At 49.5% G+C, this 20,615-nt stretch overlaps 2 pseudogenes across 2 annotated transcripts; both read right to left on the bottom strand.

Moving 5' to 3' along the window:
• Positions 1-12,196: 12,196 nt before the first annotated feature.
• Positions 12,197-14,073, bottom strand: LOC308607039 (annotated as a pseudogene). Its single transcript has 3 exons — positions 13,996-14,073; positions 13,735-13,878; positions 12,197-13,596 (listed from the first exon to the last, which is right to left on the bottom strand). The product of its transcript is annotated as an uncharacterized misc_RNA (transcript).
• A 3,514-nt stretch (positions 14,074-17,587) lies between these two features.
• On the bottom strand, positions 17,588-20,398 carry LOC308607040 (annotated as a pseudogene). The gene has a single exon. The product of its transcript is annotated as an uncharacterized misc_RNA (transcript).
• Between the last annotated feature and the right edge of the window lie 217 nt (positions 20,399-20,615).

The following is a 20,615-nucleotide window of genomic DNA, read 5'->3' on the forward strand; positions in this document are numbered from 1 at the left end:
GGATTGGGTTTCATAGTAGTTTAAGAATAGTTAGCTATCGTTTAGAATAGGATTAAGAATCGTAAGTTTTCATCCCTTCTATCTCCTTGTTTTTAAAAATTGTGATATATTTCTTTAGCTCACAAAAGAAGTTCCAGGTTATGACTATAACAACAAACTCATCTTGGCAGTACTGTACCTGTAGTAGTGACGATTTGTGTTACAATTTACTGTCTCAGTGAGGTAAGGACAATAATTAATTCAGATTCAGAACCCAGAAACTGAGAATCAAATCCACCTTTCCACCTGCTACTACTTGATACTTCCCTTTAGCCATGAGGACTGACATACACTTTGTTCTTTTAATGAAAAGTATATTCCCAGGATGTTTTTGTGTGTGTGTGTGTGTTTTTTTTTTTTTGGCTGCATTGGGTCTTCATTGCGGTGCATGGGCTTCTTACTGAGGTGGCGTCTCTTGTTGTGGAGTACGGGCTGTAGATGCACGGGCTCAGGAGTTGTGGCACACTGACTAAGTTGCTCCGCAGCATGTGGGACCTCCCCAGACCAGGGATCGAACCTGTGTGCCCTGTGCTGGCAGGCGGATCCTTAACCATTTCACCACCAGGGAAGTCCCCACAGGACTTTTAAAAGGAACTTCACTCCCAGGAGATCCCTATGGAATTGGATCCATGATAACAAGCTATTGGACAATTTTGACAAGTGAAGTTTATAAGAAGGCCAGAGTTGACATGATAATAAATTTTCTTCAACTCAACAAAGTATGCTGATTTGAGGTCCTCACCAGTCACTCTCATTCTACCGTTGATTTCTTTCCTTCTTGGCTGAAGTGATGAGAGATATAGGATCTCCATACTCAAGGAGCTATCAGTCACCCTGGGAGGGCTAAAAGGACATGCCTGAAAGACACAAGTGTGATCTCGTCAATTCCTCAGGTTTACTTAGAAGCTTTCTTCTCCGGTGTATTAGGAATTGTGTAGATAGGTTCCATTAAAACACTGCAAGTAAAATCTTGCAGCAGGCTACCCTCAAATATTTATAGTTGCCTATTCCTGGAGCTAGCCTGTTTACCTTTTGTTCAGTTACATACTGGTTTATTACTTTTCCCAGCAGGCAGTTGCTAACATTAAAAGAGTGATTTTAATAGGCTGACAGTCTTGATTCTCCCTACCACTCCACATTACTTTAGTTATCTTTTCTCCTGTAATGGCAGCCCTCCATTCCAGCCAAAGCAGCTCCTCACTATACGCTAGTTACACCATACCCATTCCTACTTTTGTCTGTGCCTTTGTCCCTCGAAAATTCCTTTATTTTGCTTTGCCTGTGGAACTCCTATGAATCTCTGAAAAGCCAACTCAAGTTCAGATATCTTTCTCTGTAAAGCCTTCCCTGAATACTCCAGCCCTCCTGATCCTAGTCCTGTGAGGTTTGTCACCATTTCTTAGGGGCCATAGCAAAGCAGTCCCCTCCCCTCAGAACTCACAAAAGTGGTAAGCAGTTTTTTGAAAGGCAGCCCCCCAGGAGAGAGCCACCAAGGTTAGCACATCATGGAGCTGAGCAGAGACGTGTAAGGGCCAATGGCTTCCTGGCCTATCACACTTGAATCAAACCTGGCATGATGTACTAACTTCTAAAGAGAAATGTGTCTATCTGCAGGAGGGTTGGTCACTAGTGAAAGCATAGAAAAGGTGAGGAGAGACCAACATGGGCAGTGCCCATCCTCACATTGCCCAAGAGTAGAGATGGCACCTTAGGCAGCATAACTGAAGAGTCAGGCCCACTAGCCAGGCTGCCTGTTGAGGAGATGGATGGATCCAGTTACCTCAGGCCTTCCCATTAAATTCTGGATTCAGCTGATTCCTTTTCTAATTCTGTTGTCACCAAGTGGCCTTCGATTCTGTGATTGTGCTTTAGTGTGCCACGGAGGCCTGTCCCCACAGAATGTAATTCTCTGATTGTGTAGACACAGATGCCCTGTGTGTAGAACAGATGTATTTCTCATTGTCAAGTAATAATTTGGCATTCTGATGTTTGATCAATCCTGTGATATTGCTAAAGTGAGACTGCCACAACAGGAAGACGTCAGTTCTCGCTTGGTGAGGAAGAGTGTGATTTCTGAGCCTAGGAGGCTGGGGACTAGCTTGCTAGTCATTGGCCATTGCCCAGACTGTACCCTCTACATCTCAGGTGGCATATGGCCTTTGGCATTTTTAGAATTTCTGTAAAGTCCCCTTTTTATTGTTTTTAACTTCTTGCATTTGTTTTGTTTTGTTTTGTTTTGTTTGGGCCTGTGTGATCTTAGTTCCCCAAGTAGGGATTGGACCTGTACCCTCGGCAGTGAAAGCAAGGAGTCCTAACCGTTATTTCCTCTCCCCACATATACGATAAGCTTTTGCAGGACAGGGGCCATGCAGTGTTCTTCCTATGGTAGTCAATAATGGTGTTCAACGGAAGAGAGATGAGGCGTTATGTCAATTCCACAGTGAGGAATAATGCAACCGAATATTTATTTGAAGTAGGATAGAGTCCAGCAATAGACCCCTGTGTTCTTAAGACTTTTGAAATGTCATGTTTTAATATTGCAATCCGCGGAAGAAAATGAATAAATGGTGATAGAATAGCTGCCTAAGTATTTGGGGGGTAAATAGCAGATCCCCATGTTTCATGTTAAATAAACATATATCCATAAATGTGAAAAAAGACCACATAAAGGTATTAGAAGATAATAAAAGCAATATTTCTATAATCTTCTGGTGGGAAAGAGCCTTCAGAGGCTGATGCCACAAGCAGAGCCTTTGATATATTCCACCATCTTGTCTGTGACACCAGCTTAGCACTGATTCATGCCAAGCGTAAGATGAAGAGTTTTCCATATATTGTTTGATTTAAAGCCAACAGTCCTGTGAGGATGATATTACTATCCCTCCCTCATAGATGAAGGAGATCAGTGTGAGGCCCCAGCGGCCAAACCAAAAGCAGAAGGCAGTTTCACCCGACTGCAAAGCTGGTGCTCCCTCCTCCACTCTTTTCTCTTGTCTCCTTAGAGACAAAAACACTGGAAATATTCGAAACACTGAAATTCAATGAAAGCCAGTATTTCTTTACCATAAAGAGTTTTTGTTTGTTTGTTTCGAAGTGGTGGGGTTTGGCCATGCTGTGCAGCTTGCAGGATCTTAGTCCCTTGACAAGGGATTGAACCTCGGGCCACAGCAGTGAAAGAGCCACGCCCTAACCACTGGACCACCAGGGAACTCCCAAGACTTTTATAAGTCAACAAGAAGAAGGCAAACAGTCCAGGGGAAAAGGGGGCAAGGGCTGTGAAGAGTAGGAGGTGTGTTGACAGTCTGCCACCATATCTGCCTGTCGTCTCCTCATGGCTCATGTGGGGTGGGTTTTGTTAGCCAGGCCTTTGTCACCTCGTGATGTAAACATCACCTCTAATATTTTCTTCAAATACTTTTATAATCTGTCCAGAATTTGTTGTATTTGTTTGTTCGTGTGGTTGAGGTAGGGGATCTAACTTTTTCCCCCTACATGAAGATCTGATTCTTTTCAAATCTTTCACTGAATTGTTTATTCTTTCTTCCCTGGTCTAATATGCTATCTTCATCTGGATGCTGTTCTGTGATCCAGTTATCTTGTCCTGTACCAGTACTAATATCACACTGCTTAATTCCAGTTGCTCTGTAACATATTTTATATCTGGTAGGGCAATGTCCTGCTCTTTGACCTTCTTTTGCATACATTTCATAACTATTCTTTTTTTTTTTTTTTCTTTTTGTGGTATGCGGGCCTCTCACTGTTGTGGCCTCTCCCGTTGCAGAGCACAGGCTCCGGACGCGCAGGCCCAGCGGCCACGGCTCACGGGCCCAGCCGCTCCGCGGCATATGGGATCCTCCCAGACCGGGGCACGAACCCGTATCCCCTGCATCGGCAGGCGGACTCTCAACCACTGCGCCACCAGGGAGGCCCGATAACTATTCTTACATATATTCTTTACCAAATGTCAGCTGGCCAGGTTTTATTTAGAAATTATTTTGGCTATAAAATGGATTACATTGAATTTTTAGTTTCATTTCAGGAGAACTGTCCTCTTTAAAACATTCTAGGAGGATGGTATCTCATGCCATGTAAGTACTTCTTAATGTCCTTCAAAAAAGTTTTAATATTTTCATCACATAGGTCTTACAATTTGTGGCTAAATTTATTCCTAGGTGCTTTATGCATTTTTATTGATATAGTAAATGGGAGGTTTCTTCTGTTTTTTAGTCAGTTAGTTGTGTTATATGGGAAAGCTATTGAGGCTAATATGTTGATCTCTTGATTTTGTATGGAGCCATCTTACTCATGTTACTTCCAATAAAATTTCAGTTGATTCTTTTGGTCTTTTTGGGTCCCTTGTTTCATATGCAGATATGTTTGTCTCTTCTTTCCAATACTTCGTTTTTCTTATCGTACTGATTAAGACCTCCTCCACAATGCTCAATAGTAGCAGTAATGATTGGGCATCCTACTCTTGTTCTTGACTTTAAAAGAATGCTTAGGTTTCTGCCAGATACATTTATTTTCTTTTCCTACTTCTAAGAGTTTTTATTAGGAATTATCTGTTGAACATTATCTAAAACAGTCAATAAAATATATCGCCAGCTGCATGCAAGACCCTAAGTTAGGTACTGTGGAAGAGTCAAAGGATTCTTAAACAGGGTAGAATTCCTTTCCTTGAAAGAGTTATCATCTTACTGGATAGATAAGATTTAAAGTAAAAAGGAATGAATAAGGATTTGGAAATAGTTGTAATGGATAATCATGATCATGTTTTCTTTCAAAACAGATTTCTTCTCATAGAATTGCAGAAGAGGAAGATAGAAAAAGAAGCAGAAGGTAAATATTGGTCTTTGAAAGCAGAATTTTACAACTAGAGGAGAACTTAGAACTCATCTATTTCAATTTCCTCACCAAAGGCAGGAGGAATGTTTAATTACCCTAAAGGTTTACCCTAATTTATTTATCAGCAGAATTAGCTCCCCAGCCCAAGCTGAGTTAGAACAGGACTGGCACACATTCATCTGCTTTCACTAGTCCTTTAAGGAAAGAGGGTGGACGGGGAGAGGTTTTGGTTGTACCTGTTCCTGCTGGGCTGATGCCTGGTTCCTAGGCATGAGGCCAGGCCAGAGGCCTTCTAGGAGGCTCTGGGGTAGGGAGGGCCACATGGTTGGGGATTTAGGGGCTGGCCTCACTCAAAGCTGATGAAAGGTAGAACATATGAGTCCCTTCTGGAAAGTGGCAAGAAAACTTCCCTCCTCATCCTACTGTTTTTCAGGCCCCTACTCTCTATTCCCTTTATCCAAACCTCATAGAATTTTAACCGGGAGAAACTTTAGACAGTAGTTTGTCTCTTCCTTTTGTAATAAATAAATGGAGAAAGAGAAAGGGAAACTATCTTGCCCCATGGTCATACTGCTAGTGATTACCAAGAAGAAGATGGGCTCTTTCCACTGAGGACTTCTCTGCTGATCACATTGTGCTTGGGCTGTGAGCTACGTTTTATGTCATAGTTCAGTAGACACATATATATGGACATAAGTAGTTTCTGAAACAAACTTATTGTGCACTCTGATTTTTTTCTATTCCATTTGTATTCAAAAAGAGTATTTTGTGCTTCCCTGCTGGCCATGGCCTTTAAACGGATTCCACAATTCACTGACACCTGAGTGACAGCCTGCAGAGTGAAAGTCAGAGAGCTATAGATGACTTTGCTCGTTGGGTTCAGGTGTTTACTTGGTGAGATTCAACTTATAGGATAGAGCAGCCAGGAAAATAAAATCACCTTCTCCCCACACCCACACCCCCAGCAAATGCTGCATGTGCGACTAAGTCCGAAGCGGACTGGTGTGAAGCGTGTCTAAGGGAGTAACAAGTTTCTGCCCAGTGCCGTTGTGCAGTGTTTTCACTGCACGAGGGCAGTTGGCCAAGGGCAAAGAAAGGTGAACGGGGCTGAAAATCCTGCCTATGCTCCATGCTAAGCCACATACAAATGTCTCTCCAGAGACACTTGGGGTCCATTTTGGACAGACACAGAGAACTTCTGGAAGGCCAGCATGCATGCAATGATTTTCATGATCCTGGGTCTGTGGTGATTTTGCTCATTGTGATTATGGACTGAGGTCCCCATTTAGTCCTAATGAAAGCAGAGATAGCACATTGTGAGAGAGATGAAAAGTGACATGTAACACTAACTGTGTGTGTTTTCCTCCAAGGGGCCTTTTTTTTATTTCTGCTGCATAAGAGAAGCTCAGGGGAAAGTGAGAGTCAGGTAGATGTGAGGAGGGTAAAGTACTGTGGCCAGAGAAAGCAGGGGAGATGCAGAATTAATATTTCCCTTTCTGTGTTCTAGGAGGGCTTTTTCGGGAGAAGGCGGCCACTTTGGCTTAGGGATATGTATAGGCCTCTCAGCGCCACACGCAAGGAAAACATGGCCCAAAAGCTACACGACAGGGAGTCTTCTGATGAGGATGAGATATTTCTGCATCCCAGCAGGAGGCTCAAACTCATCATCCAGAGCTCACTGAGGAGGCTGAATCTTTACCCAGCAGGAGGGCCCTGCTCAGCATCCACAGACCCCTGAGGACGTTGAATCTTTTTCACCCCAGGCAGAGGCCCAGGCTCAGCATGCAGAGCCCACTCAAGAGGTAGAACCACCTCCACTTCCGCAGGAGGCTCCATCTCAGCCTTCAGAGGCCCCTGAGGAACTAGAAACTTCAAGTCCTCAGGAGGCCCTTGCCCGGCCTTTGGAGACACTTAAGGATGTTGTAGTTCGACTAGAAGCACATCACGGGGTAAATGAAGCTCAGCAGTCAAACTTGTACAATGGCACTGTTAAATCTCTGGATCTGGCACTTCCCATAAATCCGCAGGTCACTAAAGAGGTTGAACCTTCTCCAGTCCAGGAGGAGACCCCTTGTCAGCCTCCAGAGAGCCCTGAGGAGATTGAACTTTCTCTACTCCATCAAGAGGCCCCAACTCAGGCTCCAGAGAGCCCCGAGGAGGTTGAACCTTCTCCCGTCCAGCAGGAGGCCCCATCTCAGCCTCCAGAGCACCCTGAGGAGATTGATCCTTCTCTACTCCATCAAGAGGCCCCAAGTGCGGCTCCAGCTTTCCCTACTGAGTATGTACTTCAAATTCCAGTGACTGATGAGGTAGCGTCTGTACCTGGCGTTCAGCGTCACGCTCCTTCAAACTTGCCCAGTGTTCCACTGCAACCTCTGGATTTGGAATTTACCATGAATCCAGAGGCCACTACGGAAGCTGAGTTTCCTACAGCTCAGCAGGAGGCCCTGGCTCCACCTCTTGAGCATCCTGAGGAGACAGAATCTTCTACAACCCAACAAGAGACCACACCTAGGCCTCCAGAGCCTCCTGGAGAGGATGAGACTTCAAGGGAGCAGTAGCAGCCAGCTCAGCCTTCTGAGCCTCCTGGGGAAGTTGAACCTTCTCCAACCCAGCAGGAGCCCACAGGTCAGCCTCCAGAGCCTCTTGTGGAAGCTGAGCCTTCTCCAAGGGAACAGGAACAACCGACTCAGCCTTCGGAACCTACAGAGCCTCCTGAGGAGGTGAAAGCAGCAACCCAGCAGGAGACCCCAGCTCAGCTTTCAGAGTCTTTTGGAGAAGCTGACACTTCTGCAACCCAGGAGGAAGCCTCAGCTCCGTCTCTAGAGCCTCCTAATGAGGCAGAATCTTCTCCAACCCAGCAGGAGATCCCAGCTCTGTCTCCTCTGGAGATAGGACCTTCTGCAACCCTGCAGGAGCAACCAGCTCAGCCTCCAGAGCCTTCTTCAGGGGAGGTGGAACCTTCTCCAACTCAACAGGAACAGCCAGCTCAAGCTCCAGAGCATCAGGAAATGACAGTTTCACCTCCAAGTCACCCTCATGCTCAGCATTCAAAGTTATCCAGTGTCGCTGTCAAACCTGCAGATGTGGAGCTTACCATCACAGAAGAACCCACTCCAGAGGTGGGACCTTGTCCAAATCAGCACAAGCCTTCAGCTCAGCCCTCAGTGCCCCTTACTAATGCAGAATTTTCTACAACCCAGCATGAGGCCCCCACGCTGCCTTCACAGCCACCTGAGGAGTTTGAACTTTTGCCAGTTCAACAGGAGGCTCCAGCCCAATCTCCAGAAGCCGGTACACATAATAAACCTTCAGTACAAGAGGAGACCCCAGCTCAGTATCCAGAGCATCCCGGAGAAGAAGTTATTCCTGCCACAAGCCAGCAGGAGGCTCCACATCAGCATCCACAGGCTCCTGAGGTTGTACCTTCTCCATCTCAGCAGGAAGACACAGCTCAGCATCCAGAGTGTCCTGGTGAGGTTGAATCTGCTCCAACTCAGTCTCCAGAGCTCTCTAATGTGACTGTAGTTTTCTCTCCAGAGCGTCATGTGACAACAGTTTCTCCTCTAGGTCAGGATCAAGCTCAGCTTCTGCAGCGGCCCAATGTCACTGTTAAACGTGTGGATCTTGCACTTATCGTAACTCCAGCGTTCACTAATGGGGTTGAAACTTCTCCACCCCAACAAGAAACCTCGGCTCAGTCTACAATGTCCCCTGAGCAGTTGGTACCTTTGTCAGTTCAGCAAGAGGTTTCAGATCAGCATGCAACCCCCTGTGAAAATGTTCAACCTTCTCCGGTCCAGCAGGGAGCCCCAACTCAACCTCAAGGGCTTCCTGAGGAAACTGAACCTTCTCCAAGCCAGCAGGAGAGCTTAGCTCAGCATCCAAAGCCCACTGAGTGGGTTGCACCTTCTCCAGTCCAGCATCAGCACCCAAGTCAGCCTCCAGGGGCCTCTATGGATGGTGCAGCTGAATCTTCAGCGCATAATGAAGTGACATTCTCACCTCTAGGTCCAGGTGGAGTTGAACATCCAGTGTTGCCTAACATCACAGTTCAACCCGTGGATCTGGCGGTTCTCTTAACTCTAGAGCCCACTAAAGAGTTTGAACATCCTCCAGTGCAGCAGGAGGACCCTATGCAGACTCCAGATCCCCCTGGAGGGGTAGAGCTTTCTTTAGTCCAGGAGGAGGAACCAGCTCAGTCTCCCGTTCCCCAGGGGGGCTCAGCTCCATTTACTGAGCCCCCTAAGGAGGTGATACCTTCTCCCACACAGCAGGAGTTTCATGCTCAGTCATCAGAGCTCCTTGCAAAGGTGGAACCATTTCCAGTCCCTCAAGGGACCTTTCCTCAACTTCTACAGCCCCCTGAGAATATGGAATCTTCTCCAGTCCAACAGGAGTTCCCAGACCTACCTCTGGAACCCCTTAAAGAGACAGAACCTTCTCCAGCCCAGCAGGAGGCCCCATCTCAGTCTACAGAGCCACCTAAGGAGGTTGTAGCACAAACTCCAGTGCATTATGGGATGACAGTTCCACACTAGGACAGGATCAAGCTCAGCATTCAAACTTGCCCAGTGTCACAGTTAAACCTTTGGACCAGGGGCTTCCCACAGCTCCAGAACCTACAACGTAGGCTGAACATTCCGCAGCCCTACAGCAGACTGCAGTTCCTCCAACTTACCCTGAGGTGACATTTCCAAATCCAGAGCAAGTTCAGGCTCAGCATCCAACCTGGAGTGAGGCCACAGTTCAACCTTTGGACCTGGAACTTACGTTAACTCTGGAATCCAGTACGGAGGTTGAACCTTCTCCAACCATGCAGCAGACCCAAGCTCAGCCTCCAGAGCTCCTTACGGAAGTTGTAGCTCAGTCTCCATTGTATCCCGAGGTGACAGTTCCAGCACCAGATCAGGATCATACTGAGCATCCAACATCAGCCAGTATCACAGTTAAACCTTTGGACCTGGAGCTTACCACAACTCCAGAACCTACTAAAGAGTCTGAACATTCTACAGCCTGGCAGAAGACTACAGCTCCCCCTCCAAAACACCCTGAGGTGACACTTGCACAACCAAACCTGACTCAAGTCACAGTTCCACCTGTGGACCTGGGAGTTAACATATCTCAGCAACCAAAGCCATCTGAGACAGTTCTTTTTCCTTTGACTCAGTATTCAGTATCCACAGGTCTTCCTGCTGTAAAATATACCCCAGAAAAGAAACAGCCAGAACAGAATGCCACCAAAAACATCAGCATATGTGAGCTCTGTACCTGCAAAAATGAGACGCTGTCGTGTGTTGGTCTCAGCCCAAAGCAGAAGCTCCACAGAGTGCCTGAGCCAGAGCCTAACGCCTACAACGGCACCTTCACCATCATGTAAGAATCGCCTTTCCTCATTTGTTCTCTGCATCCTGCCTGACATGGCAGCCTTTCTTCAGGTCTTCCTGGGTCCTCCTTATCTCCCCAATCCACATTGACTGACTTTCTGTTTCCACCTTTTGTTTGTCTATGATTCCTTATCTTCATTCTCCTTCTTACTATTTTTCCCTCTCCTCCAGTCTTTAATTGCCCTTATTTTTCCCCCATTATACAATTCCTTAACATCTACTCTTCTCCCATCTTTACTCCATCCTCTTTATAGCAACATGTCCTTCTCCCCATCTCATTGGTGGTAATACAACAAAGTGGTTAATAGTAGAGATTCCGGAGCCAGATTACCTGGGTTTGAACCCAGGTCAGTCATTTGTTAGCTTTATGACACAATTTCCTATCTGTAAAATGGGGATTATGGTAGTTATCATCTCATCTCATAGGATGACTCTTATGACTCCTCAACAGAATTGGATGCCAGGGAAATTCTGTTCCCTGAGAAAGAGAATTTTTAACTTTTTAACTTAATTTTTAACAGAATTAATTTTCCTTGATTTTAACTAATTGACATTCTAATAGGCATTTGGCTAGTGGCTACTGTAATTGACAATGCAGCTCTAGGGCCTTGGGGATAACGGATTTAGCTAGACAGCAATGGAGGGAAAGCAGGGATAGTTTAGGTCCTCATCAGGCCCTGTGGGATGGGGCTGGGGTAGATGTCCTCAAAAATCCACAGAACACTTCTCTTGTCTCTTTATTCCTCATGCATATCTGTCCCCTCTTTTTCTAGGTTTCTCATCACACACTGATATCCCCACTCCTTGACGGTCTCCGGTGAGTTGTTGGATGTCTCTCGGTGAAGGCGCCTGGGAGACAGAGCTTTGCACTTGTCCCTGCCTGCTCTGAACTGTCTCTGGCGGGCGTCAAAGACCACACGCCCTAGACAGAGCTTCGCACTTGTCCCTGCCTGCTGTTTCTGGCGGGCGTCAAAGACCACACGCCCTAGCCGCTTGCCTGACCCAGGACAGTAGGGCTTCCAGCTGGTTTTGGGAGGCGTAGACATCTGGCGATAGTTCTGTCAGGCTGGAGGAACTGTATCCATGCGGTGGTACACCCAGTCTTGGCTGCCTGTCCGCTGCGAGGAGGTTAGCAGGTCATTGTAGGCCCCCTGAGCCTTGGCAGAGCAGGAGTTGTGACTGGGTGGGACAGAAGTCCATGGTATGTGCTGCCCTGCATCCTCCTTTCGAGGAACTGTCTCAGATATGAATGACTTTTGGGTCTGATGTGGGCCCAAAACTTGGACATAGTCAGTTCCTAGAGGGTTCTTGTGGAGGCCAGGGTTTGGGATAAGGCATGAGTTGTTATGGAGGCCTGGTCTCTTGGGTAAGCCAGAGTCTTGAGTAAGGGCTGGACCCTTATGGAGGCCAGGATCTCAATTAATTCCTGAGTACTTGTGGAAGTTAGGGTCATGGGTATATTCTGAGCTCCTGTAAATTCCAGCATCTTGGGTAAGGCCACATCTCCTTTTGACTTCAGTGGCTTGGGTAAGGCCTGGATTCTTAAGGAGGTCAGAATCTTGAGTAAGGCCTTGGCTTCTGCAGACACCAGAATCTTGGGTCAGACCTGTATTCTTGTAGTCTCCTGAGTCTTGGGTAAGCCTTGAGCCCTTATAGATGCAAGGGGTTTGCACAAGGCCTGGGTTCTTATGGAGCCCAGATTCCTGGCAAAGGACTGAGCTCTTGTTGATTGCAGAGTCTTGGGCAATGTATGGACTCTTCTGTGGCCCAGAGTCTTGGGTAAAGTCTGGACTCCCAGAGACTCCTGAATCTTGGGCATTACCTGTACTCTTGTCACATCCAGAATCTTGAGAAGGGTGTGGGCTATTATGGAAGCCTGTTTTTTGGGAGAGCTCTTGACTTTTATAGAGTACAGTCTCTTGGTTTCACTCTAGATTCCTATAGAGTCCAGAATCGTGCATAAAGCCTGAGCTCCTATTAATGTAAGAAGTTTGGAGAAATGATGTGTTCTTGCAGAGACCAGAGGGTTGGGTGAGATATGGGCTTTTAAAGAAACGTCCATGTAGAGTAGAACCTAAGATCTTCTGGGAGCCAAAATCTTGGGTAATGACTGGATTCTTCTGAAGTTCAGAGTCTTGGGAAAGGCTTCGATTCTTGCAGAGGTAAGGGTCTTGGGTAAGGCCTCGAAGCTTGTGGAGGCCTGGATCTTGAGCAATGCCTTGGTTCTTGGGGAGGCCTTCATCTCGGGTAAGGCCTGGGTTCTTGTAGAGGACTGGATTTGGGGTAAGTCCTGGGTTTCTGGAAACTCTACAGTCTTTTGAACGGCCTGGGGTCCTTTGGAGGATAGAGCCCTGGTTGAGGACTAGACTCTCATGAAGTTCAGGGGCTGGTTTTGGGTTTGGGAAGTAGTGGATAACTGGGGAGGGATGGGAACCTGGGGAGAGAGGACAGACTGAGGAGACTTGGAGGTTGGGGGAAAGGTGGAGGTTTGTATTAAGGCGGAGGGCTTCTGGTGGTTGCTGTGTTGATGAAGGACAAAGGATCTGGGAGAAACAAGAGGCAGAGAAAGAGTGCATGGGGGAGGCATGGTGCATGGTGAGCTCTGGGCACTGGTCAGAGAATGGAAGCAAGGTTGAGAAGGTGCAGCATCCTTGGAGTACACCAGGAATTTGGGGTAGACTGGAGTCTGGGGATCCGTGTTTCTCTTCTCAGACCGGCAAGGATGGAAGCTACAGTAAGGGAAGGTCTTGGACTGTAGAAATTTGTCTTTGGCACCATTTGAGATCTTCCATTCCATATTCCCCAACTCCACGTAACCCAGTATGGATCCTGTGGAGGGCTTGGCACTGTCCCCAGTACATTGCTTCAGTGTTTGCTCAGCTGTACCAGAGCTCACCAGACCATGCCCCTCTTGGGGCCTGGAGAGGGTACCCAAGTCATTTCTGGACTACCCAGAGTTCTGAGTGGGACACACATGGAATAAGTTCTGCTTTACACTGCGGGCGTCTTAGACCACATGGCCGGAGGAGAGGCCTTGGCTGAAGGCAGGCAAGGTAGAGGGAATAGAATCTAGGATGGGGGTAGGGGTGGTGGAAGGGACTGGAGTGGTCGTCAGGGCCATGACCCGCGCTGGGACAGAGGTTGTGGCAGAGATCGGGACAGGTGCTGGTGTAGGGGCTAGGGCAGGAGTAGTAGCAGGGGCAGAAGTTGGGGGAGGGACCAGAGTGTTGGCATGGGTATAGGTCAGACGAGCATAGGTCAGGGTGCAGAGAGAAGTGTGGCCCAGGGACTCGGCTGAGGCATGTGAGGGGGCCTGGGCTTGGGCCTGGGTTGGGGTATGGGCTGAGGTATGCTCAGGGCCATGGAAATGGGCAGGGCTGTGCTGAGGGCTGAGGGCTGGGGAGGGGGTCTGAGCCTGGTGGGTGGTGTGCGCAAGGGGCTGGAATGTGGATCAAGTCTGGGCCTGAGGTGGGGCGTGCTCAGAGGGGTGGGTGGAGGAGAAGGTCTGGGCTTTGGCAGGAGTGTTCCCAGTGGGGTGATCTAGGGAGAAGGCCTGGGCCTTGGAGGAAGTGTGCTCATGGGCGTGGCCTCGGGAACAAGTCTCGGCCTGGTGGGGGTGGGGGGGCTTGTGCTCAGGGGGATGGGCTGAGGAGAAAATTTGGGCCTTGGCAGGAGAATGCGCAGGGAGCTGAAATGGGGGTCAGGTCTTGGCCCGGGCTGGGGCCTGGGCTGGGTCATAGTCTGGGGTCTTAGTCTTGCTCTCTTGGGGCAGGCGGAGTGGAACCACGTCCACCTTGCTCATCCTGCGGATCTTGGAAGATGTCTCTCACCTGGAGTTAAAGGTGGCTTGGGACTTTAAGGCTGTGACCGGAGGGGCCTCCCCAGCTCCCACTACCCCCTCTTTCCACAGTCCCCGTGGAGCCTCCGTGGAAGCCCGAGCCCGTCCACACTGAGGCGGCATCCAGCAGCACTTAGAAGCCGTCTCATCATCTGTTTCTGGTATCCAGGATTCAAGGTGGTTTGGGTGCCCGAGCAGGAAGCTCGGGTGATGGCGGAAGCGGGGAGGAACTCTTGAGCACAGGTTCTTGGGATCCACGGAGCAGCGCATGCACATGCGATGGCTCCCTACACAGCTGGCTTGCTTGTCTGCGGGGAAAGGCGAGATGGGACCGAGACAGGCCCACATCCCCTTCGCACACGCTGGTGTCCACTCACCTTTGGGGAAAATATGATTGAAAAGTGCCCGCAAGGGTCCCTTCAGATGCCTCCATAGCTGAAGAAAGCAGGGGACGGGGGAGGCCGGGAGCAGGGTGAGCCCTGGAATCCAACCCTTGCCCGGCCACACCCCAGCAGCCCTCCCACCTCAGCCCCTTCAAGACCCTGGGGCTCCCCCAACCCCACTGCCCAGATCCTGCCCTGACCAGAGTCACCACGTTGACCTAAGGAAAGAGAAGGGATCGTAAAAGGTGTGATCCAGAGCTGGGGCAGGGTGAGGCGGAGCTGAGAGCTGCAAGTTCCCGAAGGCTGGGATGGTTACTTACCAAGCAAAGTCCTTGGCCTGGAGGAGATCTGGTCCTGGCTTGGGACCTTCACTCCAGCTCGCCTGCACACCCAGCTCCTGGATCAGCTGGGTTAGTTCTTGCTGCTGTGCCCCAGAGCAGAAGTCGATGTCCGTGAGCGGCCGGGCAGGGGCTGGGCGCGGTGGGCCCCACCAGGGAGCACTCCCCCAGACCGCAGAAGCCATATGGCTCTGTCGTTTTGGAGCTAGGAAATACACAGAGGGGAGGAAGCCCAGACGGGCCGTTCCTTTTGCTGCGGAAAACTGGCCCCCATTCTTTGCTCTTCCAGAGGCCAGGAGAGTTCCCAAGACACAGTGCACCAATGGGTCTGCAGACGAAGGGCCCTATATTTAGTCTTGAAAGCGAACAAATAAATACCTCCTCCGTCCTTGCCCTTTCCTCATATGCTGGTCCCCGTCCCCATGGAACGGTTCACCTGACTCAGCAGGTAGAAAGTAGCTGTTTGGCCCCTCTGAAGGAATGCAATAGCCTCCTTCACTGCCCCTTGCCTACGTCCCCTTACCTCCTTTTCTGAAGAGGGTAGTGGTTTGCGGCTTCCCTCTTAGGGTTAGCTACAAAGGCTGGGAAGTGAATGGAGAGGAAGATTCAACAGGTAACTTCTTCCTGCTGCCGGCAAGGCCACGCCCCTAAATTATAACCACGCCTCTTTTGGGAGACTGTCGGGGTGGTTCCGGACCAGCCCGGCCTCCAGTCAGAGTTCAGTCACTCCTTTCGCTCTGCGGAGATCTCGTGGCTATCCTGTGAGTTGTAGTTTGTCTTCAAAGCTACCAGGGCGTTGGGGCCACGCACCCACATCCTTTCCCGTTCCCTTGAAGTAGTGCCTGATGGAAGTGGTAGTTTCTATAGAGCTAAACTATTCTGTGTCTTTACAAGGTCAGGTCAACCGCACAGACACTCCTTGGGGTTAGAACAGAGGCCTAATAGGATGGATCTGAATAGCAAACAATAATGAGGGGCATACACTAGGGCATGCGGAGAAATAGGGGACTCTACATCTCACTTGGGAGTAGAGGCGCCCTGGTCATTTGAATCTAGAAGGGTTCTTGCGTGCAATTATAACTTCAGATAGAGATGAGACTGCAAGCCTAGAAAGGTTGCACATGACTTGCCCAAGGTCCGAGCTGAGCCAGAGAGGTGTTGGAAATGGGCTCTCCAGCTGGGACGTATCTCCTTGGAATCGGTGGTGGTAACGTTAGACAAGAACACGCCGATAGTGTGCATGTAGTGACCCAGGGATGGACATCTGACTCAGCGAAGGGACATATTAGTGTTGCCCACCTCAGACACACAAGTGGTGGCAGGGAAAACACTTTGGAATCTCGCAACTTATGTGTGTATACAGAAGAGTTATCAGGACTGAAAATCAAGTCCAGAGGAAACCCCAGCTGGGCTAGGGCAGGGCGATGAAAAATTATCAGGGGAAGGAAATGGCTTTCAGCAAACAGTGCTATCATGGACACAGCTTAAGTCCAGGATGAAACTAGGAGCCAGAATAATAGGACAGAAAGATAGGACACCAGAGACACGCTCACAGATTAGACCAATGCATACTGGACCAGGAATTCTTACATTCCTTTTTCCCAGGGTTCTGTCTTCACAGTGAACTAGGCCTAAGTCCATGGGCAAGAAAATTAAGTGCAGACACCTCGAAAAAATTAGAGGCCTATGAAGGAGGGGACCCTCAGAATCCAGGCCTCAATTTGGGGAGCCTAAAACACAAGGTTTCCTACTCACTGACAAAGAGAGGTCTTCTCCCTCAGTAACCAAGAGCCCCAAACACAGCCCAGCATGTGGAGGCAAGTTTCCATACATGTGGTCGTGACTCAAGAGACCAGATGAGGAAAACTGAAGCCTGGGCTCTTTCTCACAGTCTGGGGAAATCAGGCATTGGACATCCATCCCTACATGTTACCTCCTCCCCAGAGGGTGGCTTCTGAGCCACCCTAAGAAGAACTAAGTTCTCTGCGCTCTGGGGGAGCTTTAAGATGCTGGGGGTGGGTGACAGGGAAAGGAAAATTGCTCTAAACTCTAAAGCACTGCTCTCAATAGCATTTTCCATGATGATGGAAATGTTCTAAATCTGTGCCGTCCAATACAGTAGCCACTAGCTCCATGTGGCTACTGAGCACATAGAAGATCATGGCACTGAGGAACAGAATTTTTTTTTTTTGGCCAATCCATGGAGCTTGCGGGGTCTGAGTTCCCCAACCAGGGATTGAAAACCAGCCACAGCAGTGAAAGCACCAAGTCCCAACAACTGGACTACCAGGGAACAGAATTGGATGCCAGGGAAATTCTGTTCCCTGAGAAAGAATTTTTAACTTAATTTTTAACAATTAATTTTCCTTAATTTTAACTAATTTACATTCTAATAGGCATTTGGCTAGTGGCTACTGTAATTGACAGTAGCAGCTGTAGGGCCTTGGGTATAACAGATTTAGCTAGACAGCGATGGAGGGAAAGCAGGGATAGTTTAGGTCCTCATCAGGCCCTGTGGAATGGGGCTGGGGTGGATGTCTTCAAAGACCCACAGAACAATTCTCTTGTCTCTTTATTCCTCATGCTTATCTGTCCCCTCTTTTTCTAAGTTTCTCATCACACACTGATATCCCCACTCCTTGACAGTCTCCGGTGAGTTGTTGGATGTCTCTCAGTGAAGGCGCCTGGGAGACAGAGCTTTGCACTTGTCCCTGCCTGCTCTGAACTGTCTCTGGCAGGCGTCAAAGACCACACGCCCTAGCCGCTTGCCTGACCCAGGACAGTAAGGCTTCCAGCTGGTTTTGGGAGGCGCAGACATCTGGCGATAGTTCTGTCAGGCTGGAGAAACTGTATCCATGAGGTGGTACACCCAGTCTTGGCTGCCTGTCCGCTGCGAGGAGTTAGCAGGTCATTGTAGGCCACTTGAGCCTTGGGAGAGCAGGAGTTGTGACTGGGTGGGACAGAAGTCCATGGTATGTGCTGCCCTGCATCCTCCTTTCGAGGAACTGCCTCAGATATGAATGACTTTTGGGTCTGATGTGGGCCCAAAACTTGGACATAGTCAGTTCCTAGAGGGTTCTTGTGGAGGCCAGGGTTTGGGATAAGGCATGAGTTGTTATGGAGGCCTGGTCTCTTGGGTAAGCCAGAGTCTTGAGTAAGGGCTGGACCCTTATGGGGGCCAGGATCTCAATTAATTCCTGAGTACTTGTGGAATTTAGGGTCGTGTGTATGTTCTGAGCTCCTATAAATTCCAGCATCTTGGGTAAGGCCACATCTCCTTTTGACTTCAGTGGCTTAGGTAAGGCCTGGATTCTTATGGAGGTCAGAATCTTGAGTAAGGCCTTGGCTTCTGCAGACACCAGAATCTTGGGTCAGACCTGGATTCTTGTAGTCTCCTGAGTCTTGGGTAAGTCTTGAGCCCTTATAGATGCGAGGGGTTTGCACAAGGCCTGGGTTCTTATGGAGACCAGACTCCTGGCATGGGCCTGAGCTCTTGTTGACTGCAGAGTCTTGGGCAATGTATGGACTCCTCTATGGCCCAGAATCTTGGGTAAAGTCTGGACTCATAGAGACTCCTGAATCTTGGGCATTACCTGTACTCTTGCCACATCCAGAGTCTTGAGAAGGGTGTGGTCTATTATGGAAGCGAGTTTTTTGGGAAAGGCCTTGACTTTTATAGAGTACAGTCTCTTGGTTTTGTTTTAGATTCCTATAGACTCCAGAATCATGCATATAGCCTGAGCTCCTCTGAATATAAGGAATTTGGAAAAATGATGTGTTCTTGTGGAGACCAGAGGGTTGGGTGTGATACGGCCTTTTCAACAAACGTCCATGTAGAGTAGAACCTAAGATCTTCTGGGAGGCAGAATCTTGGGTAATGACTGGATTCTTCTGAAGGTCAGAGTCTTGGGAAAGGCTTGGATTCTTGCAGAGGTAAGAGTCTTGGGTAAGGCCTCGAAGCTTGTGGAGGCCTGGATCTTGAGCAAGGCCTGGGTTCTTGGGGCTGCCTCGGTCTCGGGTAAGGCCTAGGTTCTTGTGGAGGCCTGGGTTTTGGATAAGGCCTTGGTTCTTGTGGAGGACTGGATTTGGTGTAAGGCTTGGGTTTCTGGAAACTCTACAGCCTTTTGAAGGGCCTGGGGTGCTTTGGAGGACAGAGCCTTGGTTGAGACCTAGACTCTCATGAAGTTCAGGGGGTTGGGGCTAGTTTTGGGTTTGGGAAGTAGTGGATAACTGGGGAGGGATGGGAACCTGCAGATTGAGGACAGACTGAGGAGACTTGGAGGTTGGGGGAAAGGTGGAGGTTTGTATTAAGGCGGAGGGCTTCTGGTGGTTGCTGTGTTGATGAAGGACAAAGGATCTGGGAGAAACAAGAGGCAGAGAAAGAGTGCATGGGGGAGGCATGGTGCATGGTGAGCTCTGGGCACTGGTCAGAGAATGGAAGCAAGGTTGAGAAGGTGCAGCATCCTTGGAGTACACCAGGAATTTGAGGTAGACTGGAGTCTGGGGATCCGTGTTTCTCTTCTCAGACCGGCAAGGATGAAAGCTACAGTAAGGGAAGGTCTTGGACTGTACAAATTTGTCTTTGGCACCATTTGAGATCTTCCATTCCATATTCCCCAACTCCACGTAACCCAGTATGGATCCTGTGGAGGGCTTGGCACTGTCCCCAGTACATTGCTTCAGTGTTTGCTCAGCTGTACCAGAGCTCACCAGACCATGCCCCTCTTGGGGCCTGGAGAGGGTACCCAAGTCATTTCTGGACTACCCAGAGTTCTGAGTGGGACACACATGGAATAAGTTCTGCTTTATGCTGCAGGCATAGTAGACCACATGGCCAGAGGAGAGGCCTTGGCTGAAGGCAGACAAGGTAGAGGGAATAGAATCTAGGATGGGGGTAGCGGTGTTCGAAGGGACTAGTGTGGTCGTCAGGGCCATGACCAGTGCTGGGACAGAGGTTGTGGCAGAGATCGGGACAGGTGCTGGTGTAGGGGCTAGGGCAGGAGTAGTAGCAGGGACAGAAGTTGGGGGAGGGATTGGGGCACAGGTTGGGGGATGGACCAGTGTGTTGGCATGGGTATAGGTCAGATGAGCATGGGTCAGCGTGCAGAGAGAAGTGTGGCCCAGGGACTGGGCTGAGGCATGTGAGGGGGCCTGGGCTTGGGCCTGGGCTGGGGTATGGGCTAAGGTATGCTCAGGGCCATGGACCTGGGCAGGGCTGTGCTCAGGGGTGAGGGCTGTGGAGGGGGTCTGAGCCTGGGGGGTGGTGTGCTCAGGGGGCTGGAATGTGGAGCAAGTCTGGGCCTGAGGTTGGGCGTGCTCAGAGGGGTAGGCGGAGGAGAAGGTCTGGGCTTTGGCAGGAGTGTTCCCAGTGGGGTGCACTAGGGAGAAGGCCTGGGCCTTGGCGGAAGTGTGCTCATGGGCGTGGCCTCGGGAGCAGGTCTCGGCCTGGGGGTGGCGTGTGCTCAGTGGGATGGCCTGAGGAGAAGGTCTGGGCCTCGGCAGGAGCATGTGCAGGGAGCTGAACTGGGGAGCAGGTCTGTGCCCAGGCTGGGGCCTGGACTGGGTCATAGTCTGGGGTCTTAGTCTTGCTCTCTTGGGGCAGGCGGAGTGGAACCACGTCCACCTTGCTCATTCTGCGGAGCTTGGAAGATGTCTCTTACCTGGAGTTAAAGGTGGCTTGGGACTTTAAGGCTGTGACTGGAGGGGCGTCCCCAGCTCCCACTACCCCTTCCTTCCACAGTCCCCGTGGAGCCTCCGTGGAAGCCCAAGCCCGTCCACACTGAGG

This window comes from Mesoplodon bidens (genome assembly GCF_964165515.1).
Source record: "Mesoplodon bidens genome assembly, chromosome: 19".
Lineage (NCBI taxonomy): Eukaryota > Metazoa > Chordata > Mammalia > Artiodactyla > Ziphiidae > Mesoplodon > Mesoplodon bidens.